Below are 10,161 nucleotides of genomic sequence, written 5' to 3'. Positions count from 1 at the left end.
GCATATTAGCTCTTTATTATATAGAATGCAAACGCATACATATTTGCACACAGCTGCCTGGGAACATAACACTTAACTATCCCTGGTCAGCAGAGCCAGAAATGGAGGATCCGTTGCCACACATCAAGAGTAATGGAGTTTGGATCTGAACTCCCAGCTCTGCTTGGAGGTCTTTACATCTTCTGCACAGTGGGGATACCCAGGAAAGGTTGGTGCTGCCTTTTCAGAGCTGTAATGACAACACCAAAGGCCACTGGGGCTGGTCTGGCCATCAGGGGCTTTCTGCTCTCCCAAATGTCCCTGCTTCAGGGGCTTTCTGCTCTCCCAAATGCCCCTGCTTCACCCCAGGCCCTCTGGTGACTCAGCTGGCACATTTTATGCATCCAGTGGTGAAGGCCTTGATAAGATAAGAGCGATGCTGCTGCCCCCTGCAAGGGAACAGCCGAGAGGACACAGTGGCTGCACAGGCTCGCTGCTAAGGGAGCAGTGCAGTTGGTTGTAGGGGATTGATGAAAATAATCAGCTGCAAACTCCTAAAACACAAACAGACCACGGTCCAGAGGTCTGAATAACAGCCCCCTCCGCCAGATGGCCGCAGGAGCCCTGCCAGGAAGAAAACATGATCTCCCGCCCTGAATTTCCCCTTTGTTCTGGACCCTGTGCTCTCTGGACGTCATCGGTCCCCCCACCCATCTTGCGCGCCAGCCACCCGGAGTCTTGTGCTCAGGGAGCTTAAGGCAGCTTTCCCCAGATTAGAATTTGGAGACAGGGAATCCAGGCAAAGAAGCAACTTGCTCGTCCCAGGGTGAGTCACCACGGGCCGGAGGAAGCACACAGCTGTCTGCATCTGGGCCTGGAATGCTGCTTCCTCCTTGGAGGCCACTACCAAGAAGCCTGGGACCCTTGTGGGTGCAGAGCAGGAAGTCATAAGCAGGGCCGCCCTGTGTGGGGCAGGCCCTCTGGACACCTCAGTCCTTGCCAACAGACTTTCATGTCCCAGCTATTGGGAAACTGAATGCTGGCTTGTGGCCACGTTAAATTGCGACCAAGCCTGGAGCAAATGGTGGCCAGTGTGTCTTGCCAGCCTGAGTCTCCTTAGGGCTCCAATAAAAGTTAAAAGCAAGGCCAGCATGGGTTTGAATCCTGGCTCTGTTACTGTGTGACCTTGGACAACTTATTTGACCTCTCTGATTCTCAGTTTCTACTTCGTTGAGTTTTAGTGAAACCAATAAATAAAGAAATTGTATTTTCAATGCATGTAGCACAGTATCTGGCACACAGCAGGCATTCAATAAACACTGGCTTCCTTCCTCCCAGCCCTCTGCTCCAGAGCCTTTTGGTACTAATTTCTTCTATTATCCACTCCTAAATGCTTCACTGATTCATGATTCAAAATTTCATTCCTAGCTTCTGGCAAAGTTTCCAGGTACAATCTTCTCCAGTTTTCCCCTAATGAATTCCCATTTCCCCTCCATCATTATGTTAGTTACTCTGTTTGCTAGTACGTATTTTAATTTGCTAAGTTACTACAAATTCTGTTTGGAAGGAAACTAGGTAGCATATAATTGCTGTGAAGTTGCATCAGGTGCATTTAACTTACCAGCTTACTTAGAACTTTCAAAAAAAATCTTCATAACAATAAATAAAACTATTAACATAATCAGAATATAAAGCATAACAATCAAAATAGGCGGGGTTCTGCTGCAGTAACACACAACTCCCAAATATGAATGGCTTAGAACAGCAAAGGTTGATTTCTCACTCATGGTACACATCCATTGTATGCCCGCGGGGTCTCTGCTCTGCACTGACCTCTCTCAGGTGCTCAGGGTTCACCATCTGGAATGGTGCCGGTCACTGCAGCAGGGAAAGAGACGATGAAGAATTGCTGACCAGCACTTTAATGCTTCTACCCAGTAGTAACACACATCACTTCACATTTCATTGGCAAAAGCAAGTCATATGATCCCCAACCTCATGGAAGCAGAGATATCCAATCTTATTGTGCTTGAAGGTGGAAAATAACCAGAAACATTAATGGACAACATGATGTTGATCACACAAACTCAATATTAAAAAAAAAATAAATAGAGGAAACCCTGCAGGCAAGCAAAGACTCTGGAATTCTTCACCACCCCATCCCCATTCACCACTAGGGGTTTGCTGGTCATTTTAAAAGCAGATTATGCCCAGACATTTGCATAGAGAAGTTACTTTTGTCCCTGCCTTTTCTATTTCATTTGTCTTCAATCTCCAGCACATGTAAAAATTAACCATTTGACATTGCACACTCCTTAAGGGTTTCAAAGTTTTTTGAACATATGGTGTTTTCCCTGTATGTGCTGAATTTAGAACTTAAGCTATTTAAGACATGATTCTACAGTATTTACTTGATTGTAATGTCTGACTTCATTATTTTTAAAACCATTGTATTGAGATATGATTGACACACAAAAAGCTGTCCAAATTTAATGTATACAATCTGATGCATTTGGAGATAAGTATACATCCATGAAACCTTCACCACACCCTATATGCATCACTTCTAAACGTTTCCTCCCACCCTCTCTAACTGCTTGAATTTAATAGTATCAATGTTTTACCACCTTCTCTTATAACCTGAGAGGCCATTCCATCTCTGAATCCAATTTCAATGAACATTTGTGCCGGGGTCCAACCCCAGCAGGTCCAGGGGTCCCCAAAGGTGTGGACGGAGTCAGCGAAGAAGGAATGACACGGAGAGGGCGTTCAGATGATCATCATAGCGAGGTTCTCTAGCCAAGTTCTGGTCAGGATCTCCAGTGAAGTTCTGGTTAGGAGCTCCAGCCAGGTTCTGTGTCCATGTTCTCTTGCTAGGTTCTCCAGGTTCTCCAGCCAGGTTCTGTAGCCATGTTCCCTTGCTAGGTTCTCCAGCCAGGTTCAGTCACCAGGTTCTAGTCAGTTTCTCTTGCCAATTTCTGTAGTCAGGTTCAGTCCAGGATCTTTTGCCATGTTCTCTCCAGCGAAGTTCTTCTGTCTCTAGGTTCTGAGTAGGTTCTGTGTTCTAAGTTCTGTCTTGTTACATCTGTATTTATACCAGTTGATTCAATCCTATCAATCTCTATTACAAAGGTTAGGGCGTTTCTTATCTCCATTCCAGGGAGTAAAGATTATGTAGCTTAAGCATGATTGTTCCTAGTTAAAGTGATTAATTACCCACCTGGCACTTAGTTGAAGGGTTTTATTCCCTCCCTAACTCAGGGGAAAATCCCTACCTGGGGAAACAACCTTTCTCAGAGAGGAGACCTTGGTTAAAACACATAGTGCCAAGAAGGTGAGCAAACATTTTAAGAACAGTATGCCATATATGCCAGGTCCTTTGAAACAGCAAGGATGGACCGGCTCCCGGCACATTTGTTTGATTTTGTGTATGTACTTGACAATAAGAGTTTATAACTAAGTTTTATCCCAAACTCTAAAAAGGTCCCTTAGAAATTTTCACCATGACCCTAAGGCAGTGATGGCGAACCTTTTGAGCTCGGGTTGTCAGCATTTTGAAAAACCCTAACTTAACTCTGGTGCCGTGTCAACCATAGTAAAACAAAGACTTACATTTTTGATATTTATTTTATATTTTTAAATGCCATTTAACAAAGAAAAATCAACCAAAAAAAATGAGTTCACGTGTCACCTCTGACACGCGTGTCATAGGTTCGCCATCACTGCCCTAAGGAGTAGATTTCTTTTTTATTCTTTTAAAAAAATATTTTTTATTGATTTCAGAGAGGAAGGGAGAGGGTGAGATATAAACATCAAGGAGAGAGAATCATTGATTGACTGCCTCCTGCACAACCCCCTACTGGGGATCAAGCTCACAACCTGGGCATGTGCCCCTAAAGGGAATCGAACTGTGACCTCCTGGTTCATAGGTTGACGCTCAACCACTAAGCCACACCAGCCAGGCTGATGGAGACTCAGAGAGGCGAAGTGACTTGTCTAAAGACACACCGTATAGATGTGTTGAAGTCAGGTGTTTGAACCTAATTCTGTCTAACTTCAGATCTGTGGCTTTCCCATTATCCCAGGTCACTTTCTGATCTGGACAAGGGGATCCTGTTTGGAAAGGGGGTTAGGAGCACTGAACTTTTCTCTGGAAACCTTCTGGAAAGCACAAGAGGGAACGGGAGGCTCAGGTCCCACATACCCGCTCCCCACTGCCATCCCTACCAGCCAGGGCATTGTGCTCCGTGGAATCTTGGCTTCCATGGGGATTACTCTGGGCACACAACATCCCAGAAGCTGGACGTCCAGGAATTCCTGTCAATTAGACATTTATTCTTGGAATAAACATTTCCCTGAAGAGCTCTCCACAGCCAGCCAATGCCATGGCCCTGCCACGGTTTGGTCTCAAGTGTGAGATGCCCATTAGTCTTGGAGCCATGACAGTGTGAAGTGCATGTTCACACGTGAATTGAACTGTAAGTGTGCAGTGTGTGTAAGTGTGTAAGCTGTGTTCTTTGTGGAGTTGGTGTTTGTGTAAGCCTCTCTTGTTTGGTAGGGTCACTAGACAAAATACAGGATACCCAGTTAAGTTTGAATTTCAAATGAACCACCAATTATTTTTTAGTGTAAGTTTTTATTTGCTAAATCTGGCAACTACATCTATCTACAAGTATATAAATATAAATGGGCTTGCTTGTTTATGTCTCAGGGTGTACCTGAGTGTGTGTGTGTGTCTGTGGGTGTCTCTGTGTGTATGGGGATCTGTGTGCATTGTATCCTGGTTGCTAAAGACGTAGCAGGTGATTGGTAATACATGGCTCCACCACCCACAGCTCGTCTCCTGCCAGGCCAACGCTGCTGGAGCAAGAGAGGTCAGCATGGGCCCTGAATGCCAGGCCAGGAACTTGGGCTTTCTCATGAGGGCAACGAGGAGCCATGGAATGCTCGAAGCTCTGGAGGTGGCAGATGTAGATGTGCGTTAGAGGTGCCCCTCTGACTGTCTCGCAGAAAAAGAACGGGGGAGGGCCACACAGAAGGGAGGCTGAGGAGGCTGATAGTTGCCTTGATAAGAGAGGATGAGGATCTGGGCTCAGGCCTTAGCAGTGGAGATGGAGGAAAAGCAGCCAATTGCAGGACTTGTTCATCATCCCTGCAGTGGGTGAGGGAGGGAGGAGTTGGAGGTGATGCTCTGGTTTGTAGCTTGGGAACCTGATGGACTGTAAGCTCTCTGAGGATGTATCTTGTTTCCTTCCCCATCCTCAATGCCAGGCACAGTGCCTGGCATGTAATAGATGCTCTATGGGTGTTTATGGCATGAATACGTGTATGCATGAATGAAAGAAACGGGGAATACAGGAAGAAGAGGAAGGAGAAGGAGGAGGAAGGGAAGAAGGAGAAGTCTGAGGAAGTAGCTGACCTCAGTTATTTGGGGAGACCTTGAGCTTGAAGTGGCAGCCGGACTTCCCAGGGAGATAGATATCCAGCAGGCAGGTGGCCATCTGGCCAGTTCAGGAGAGAGGTTCAGGCTGGAGAGACAAATTCAAGGGGTGTGAGTGGGTGGGAAAGGTATGAAACCACTGGCTGGGATCAGATCACAACAGGACACAGTGAGGAATGAGAGGGCAGAGGCAGAGGAGGGGAGCTTTGGGGCAGTGCATTTAAGGAGCTGGAAGGAGAAGTGTGAGACAGTCAACAATTACCCTCCACAGGGCTGCTGGGGTTTAAGTGAGATACACACTGGCCCGGGAGCTCCAAGAGGGCCAGGCAAGAGGTGATACACAGATGAGGCTGGGCTGTGATGGAAGCCGGGGTGGGCTCCCAGCTGTGCTGGAATCAACCTCGAGTGTATTGGGTCATAGAGAATGGGGGGAGGGAGAAAGGATGGGAAGGGGCCTGGGGCATTTGGGGCAGGGAGAGGACACTCTGGGGCTCAGGGCAGCTGCTTTGTACTGATGAGAACAGAAACTTGTAAATGTTTTAACAAGTGGGACAGTTATATAGGGACAATCTGGCTGCCTGGAGTATAATAGGTGCTCAATAAATGTGCTTTTAAAATCTTTTCAGGGAATAAAGACGCCTGCCTCTATAGTTCCAAGGAATTTCCTCTCCTGAGTAGTTCTTCTATTTTAGGGAAACACATTTCCTTTCACTTAGGAAGACCTGTCTTTTCTGCCATTGAATTTCTGGGAATTTCAAAGGCACTGGGCCTGCAAGCTTGCTGTGGATCACCGGACAGTCGGAGCCCAAGCGAACAATGGCCCGATCTCGAGGGACGGCTCCCGTCAGGGTCACCCCTCTCGGAGCCTCCCCTTCCTTCCGACAGAGCCTCGTCATCTGCCAGGAGCCAGGGCTATGTAAGTGTTTGCAGTGATTATTTTTGTTATTACTGTCCCTCGGCCCAGTGTTTCCTCAAATTGAATCATTTCTGTGACTCTAAAGTTTAGTTTATTTTATCCAAACCACAGACTCATACCTCAATAATGACTTTGGATCCCCACAGCAGGGTTGTCTTGCAAAGACCAATTCCAACACAATCCCTTTCCGGTGATTTTTTAAGCACTCACACCCCAGAAGGAGGGAGGCTTCCTTCAAGAGCTCACTTATTTTAAATAAATATTTGGTCCCATGGATATTCAAACAGCCCTAAAATGTACCTTTTCTAGGTGTAGGGTCTCAAGGAGAATTTTCAGGATTCAATGCATGTTCGTTCATTCATTGACTTGTCCACCTGGAGGTTCCCACTAGAATGACAACGAGGGCAGGGCTTTTGGCCTGTATATTCTCTGCTGTAAACCCATAGTGAGAACAGTGTCTGCCACTTGTAGGTGCTCAGTGCATACTTGTTGAATGAGTGAGCACCTTCTCCGTGCTGGGATGGCTGGCATTGGGAAGACAGAGTAGGACGCCATCGCTGCTGTCCATGAGCCTGTGGTCTCGTGGAGAACTCCCCACTCCCCTCAACATCTATCTGAAATCCAAAGCCGATCAGCACAGCTTGCCATGGTCATGGGAGCCAGGCAGAAGGTGCGACTGCTGATGGGAATACCAGGGAGTCCCAGAAGAGATGGCATTTGAGCTGGGCTTGATTTCAGCATGAGGAGTGGGCAGAAGGGAGACAGAATGAGCCAAGATCCAGAGTGGGACTTCTTGGTTGAACGGAGGAAGTTCCAGAAAGTTCCAGGAAGGCCGCCTGGGCTGTGCAGGTCATGAGTCTAAGTTCCAAGAGGGCAGGGGCTGGGTCTGTCTTGTCTGTTGTATTGTGACAGAAAAATCTGGCACGTAGTAGGAACTTAGTAAATTGTAACTGAAGAGAATGACATGAGAATACAAAGAAAAGTTGGGACCTAGACATCTTTTGGGAGGTTTGTTAAGCAACTCCACTGGGTTTCACTGTTTCCTCCCATCCTAGACTCAGTCTGGAAAGAACCTTAAGTCCAATCTCCAACAACTCCGCAACACCCCACCAAGTGATTGTGTAGTTTTAACTGGGATGCCCCTCAGTGATGGGGTGCTCACTCCCTCCCATGCAGCCGGTCCTTCTTTTGAAAAGATCTGATTTTTAGAATAACCATCCTTACGTTGACCACAGAGAAGCAGAGGGGTGATAGGGAAAGAGCAATGAACTTGGCTTGGTCCCTGGTCCTGCCACTGGCTCATGTGGTCCTTGCACAGGGCTAGGGTAGCCGGTGATTGCAAGTGTGGGCTCAGTGTGAAGAGACAAGAACTGAAGTTATTGACATCTGTGCTTTAACTTCTTTAACTGTAAACGGGGATAGTGATAATTGTACCTACTGCATAGGATTTTCGTGTGGATTAAATGAGTAATGCATGCCAAGTTATTAGTACCCTCTTGGCAAAATTAATAAGTGCTCAATAAAACTTAGCTATGATTTATAGTGTTATCCCCTTCTCTCTGGCTCTCAGTCTCTTCCTCTGTATAATGGGAACGCATGTATAAAACCTCTGCTTTGGACGTCTCAGGAGTAGGTGTGAGAAGCTGGGGAGAGAATGGATGTGAAGGTGTCCACAGAGGGGAGGGTGACGGGTCATTTCCATAAGCGTGGCATTTGCCCCGGGAGACCTCGCTGCTATGGATGACCCCCCAAATCACTTCTACCCTTCCCCAGCTCCTGAGTTTTATCTCTATTTTTGGTGGCTGGGTTTCTGCTCCTTGCCATCCTGTATCTTGACCTCTAAGATATATATTTAGAGCAAGCCTGCAAGGAGAGGAAGGGGCAATGAACAAAAGGAAACAGGCAAAGTTCTCTCTCTAAGTGGGTCCTTGGGGGACTCAAGTCTCAGGCTCTCTGACCTCTTTGTAAAGGGATCTCTCCCAGCCTTTGAAATAACCACTGCCTTCTCTCCTGGCCTTTTCAGATCAGAGAGGTAGGAGGGGGCGTGAAGGTTCAGTTCCCAGATCGGCTGACTAGGAGGCTGCAAGCTTTCCTCTGATGTGTGACACTTCTTCAGGGCCCTGGCCCTGGGAGACGGGACTCTGGGCTGCGGCGCTCCTCCTGGGATCTGCCTTGGACTCACTGCAGGCCCAGCTGCCACTGACCATGTGGATTTCTTTTAAGAGGTTTGGCTGACCTTCAGCAGAGCTGAGACGTGGTCAGAGCTAGAAGAAGCTTTATGACTCCCTCAGCCCGTAGTTCCCAGGCTGGGGGCCCTGGCTGCTGGGGATCCTTAGACTATTTCCAGTTCTTCCACGAGCCTGAAAAAATAGTATATAATCCCAGTGTGAGGGTTCACAGGCTCCTCAGTGTCAGGTGCCCCTGCTTTTTCTTGAATCAATTCAGGGGGGCCCTCTGTACTCAAGATAATGATCATAGGCCCCATTGAGCTTTTCTGCCAGTAGCTGGGCAAAGCCCTTTATACACATCATCTCACTAATCTTCCACCTGGGAGCATGGGAACTTTCACGATTCCTACATTGCAAATGGGGAAACTGAGGATCAAAGGAGTTAAGTAAGTTGCTTGAGGCCACACACCCAGCCAGGACTCCCATCCAGGAGTCTGGTTAACCAGCTCCAACCCTCAACCACTGGGAAATAGTCTCCTAGAAGCTCAGGCGTGTGCCTTTGAAAACTGCAAAAGGGCAAACACATCAATATTACTCAAGGAAGGGTCTTGGTAGGAATACTTTTCGGATGTAAGGACCAGATGTAGGAGGAAATAAAGGGGTGGTGGAATAGTTGAGAACCAGCCACCCTGTTGAACGAAGGCCCAGGGAAGCAAAGGTCTCGCCCAGGGTCATCTTGTGAACTGGCAGCTGGGATGATAACTTATTTCACTTCAAGTGGACTCCAGAGCCTTTGACTGGCCAGGAAGCAGGGTTTGTTTGAGTTGATGGCTCACACCTGTGATGGCATATGCCTGTGGCTCTACCTGGTGGGGTCTCTGAGCTCCCCTTGTCCTGACAGGCTGCTCCCCCGTAAGGGTCAGACCACACATCCTGACTAATTCTCTGCCAGACCCCACCTACCTCCCACCAGCTGCACAGAGCCTTGGCCTTGCCAGACCACAAGGCTGTGGAGTGCTGGCAGGGGGCCGGCAGTATTTGTCTTCAGCAAATTCTTCCTTTACCATCTCTGCCACTTCCAACTCCATAGTGTGCATGCACTTTACAGTTCTCAAAGTGCTTCCACATCTACTTCATTTGATTCCCAGGGCTGTTCCGTGAGCTGAAGAGGGTAGAAATAATACTCCCTGTTCCAGAAGAGGAAAAGGAGGCTCCCAAGGGTAAGATGCCTTGTTCAAGGTCATACGCTCAGCTAAGAAATGTTGCAGCCAGAAGTTGGAGCTGAGTCAGCCCGTTCCACCCCAAACGGCCTCTCCCCTTTAGGGATTGAGGCCTCTCAGGGAGCAGTGATGAGTAAGTTGCAAAGTAGGGGTCTTACAAAGAACTAACAGCATCATCCTTAACCCTACATTCCTACATTGAGCTACAGGTACTGAAAGTAAAACACTTTAACATGTGTCAACTACGACTGCAAGCCTGTGAACTCGTGATCTAACAAATAGACACAGATGTTCAAGTCAGAAGAGATTTATGTCCCAAATCATAACTTTCTCACTGTGACTCCTGAAGGACAGTCACCACCTGGGCCTCCATTTCCATACGTGGGCAATGAAAAGATGATCATACCTACCTTGCTTCTTATAAAAATGAATAGGGCC

Source organism: Myotis myotis, unplaced genomic scaffold (assembly GCF_014108235.1).
Source record: "Myotis myotis isolate mMyoMyo1 unplaced genomic scaffold, mMyoMyo1.p scaffold_m19_p_12, whole genome shotgun sequence".
NCBI classification, from domain to species: Eukaryota; Metazoa; Chordata; class Mammalia; order Chiroptera; family Vespertilionidae; genus Myotis; species Myotis myotis.
The sequence above is the reverse complement of the archived record's forward strand: the minus strand, read 5'-3'. Positions refer to the sequence as shown.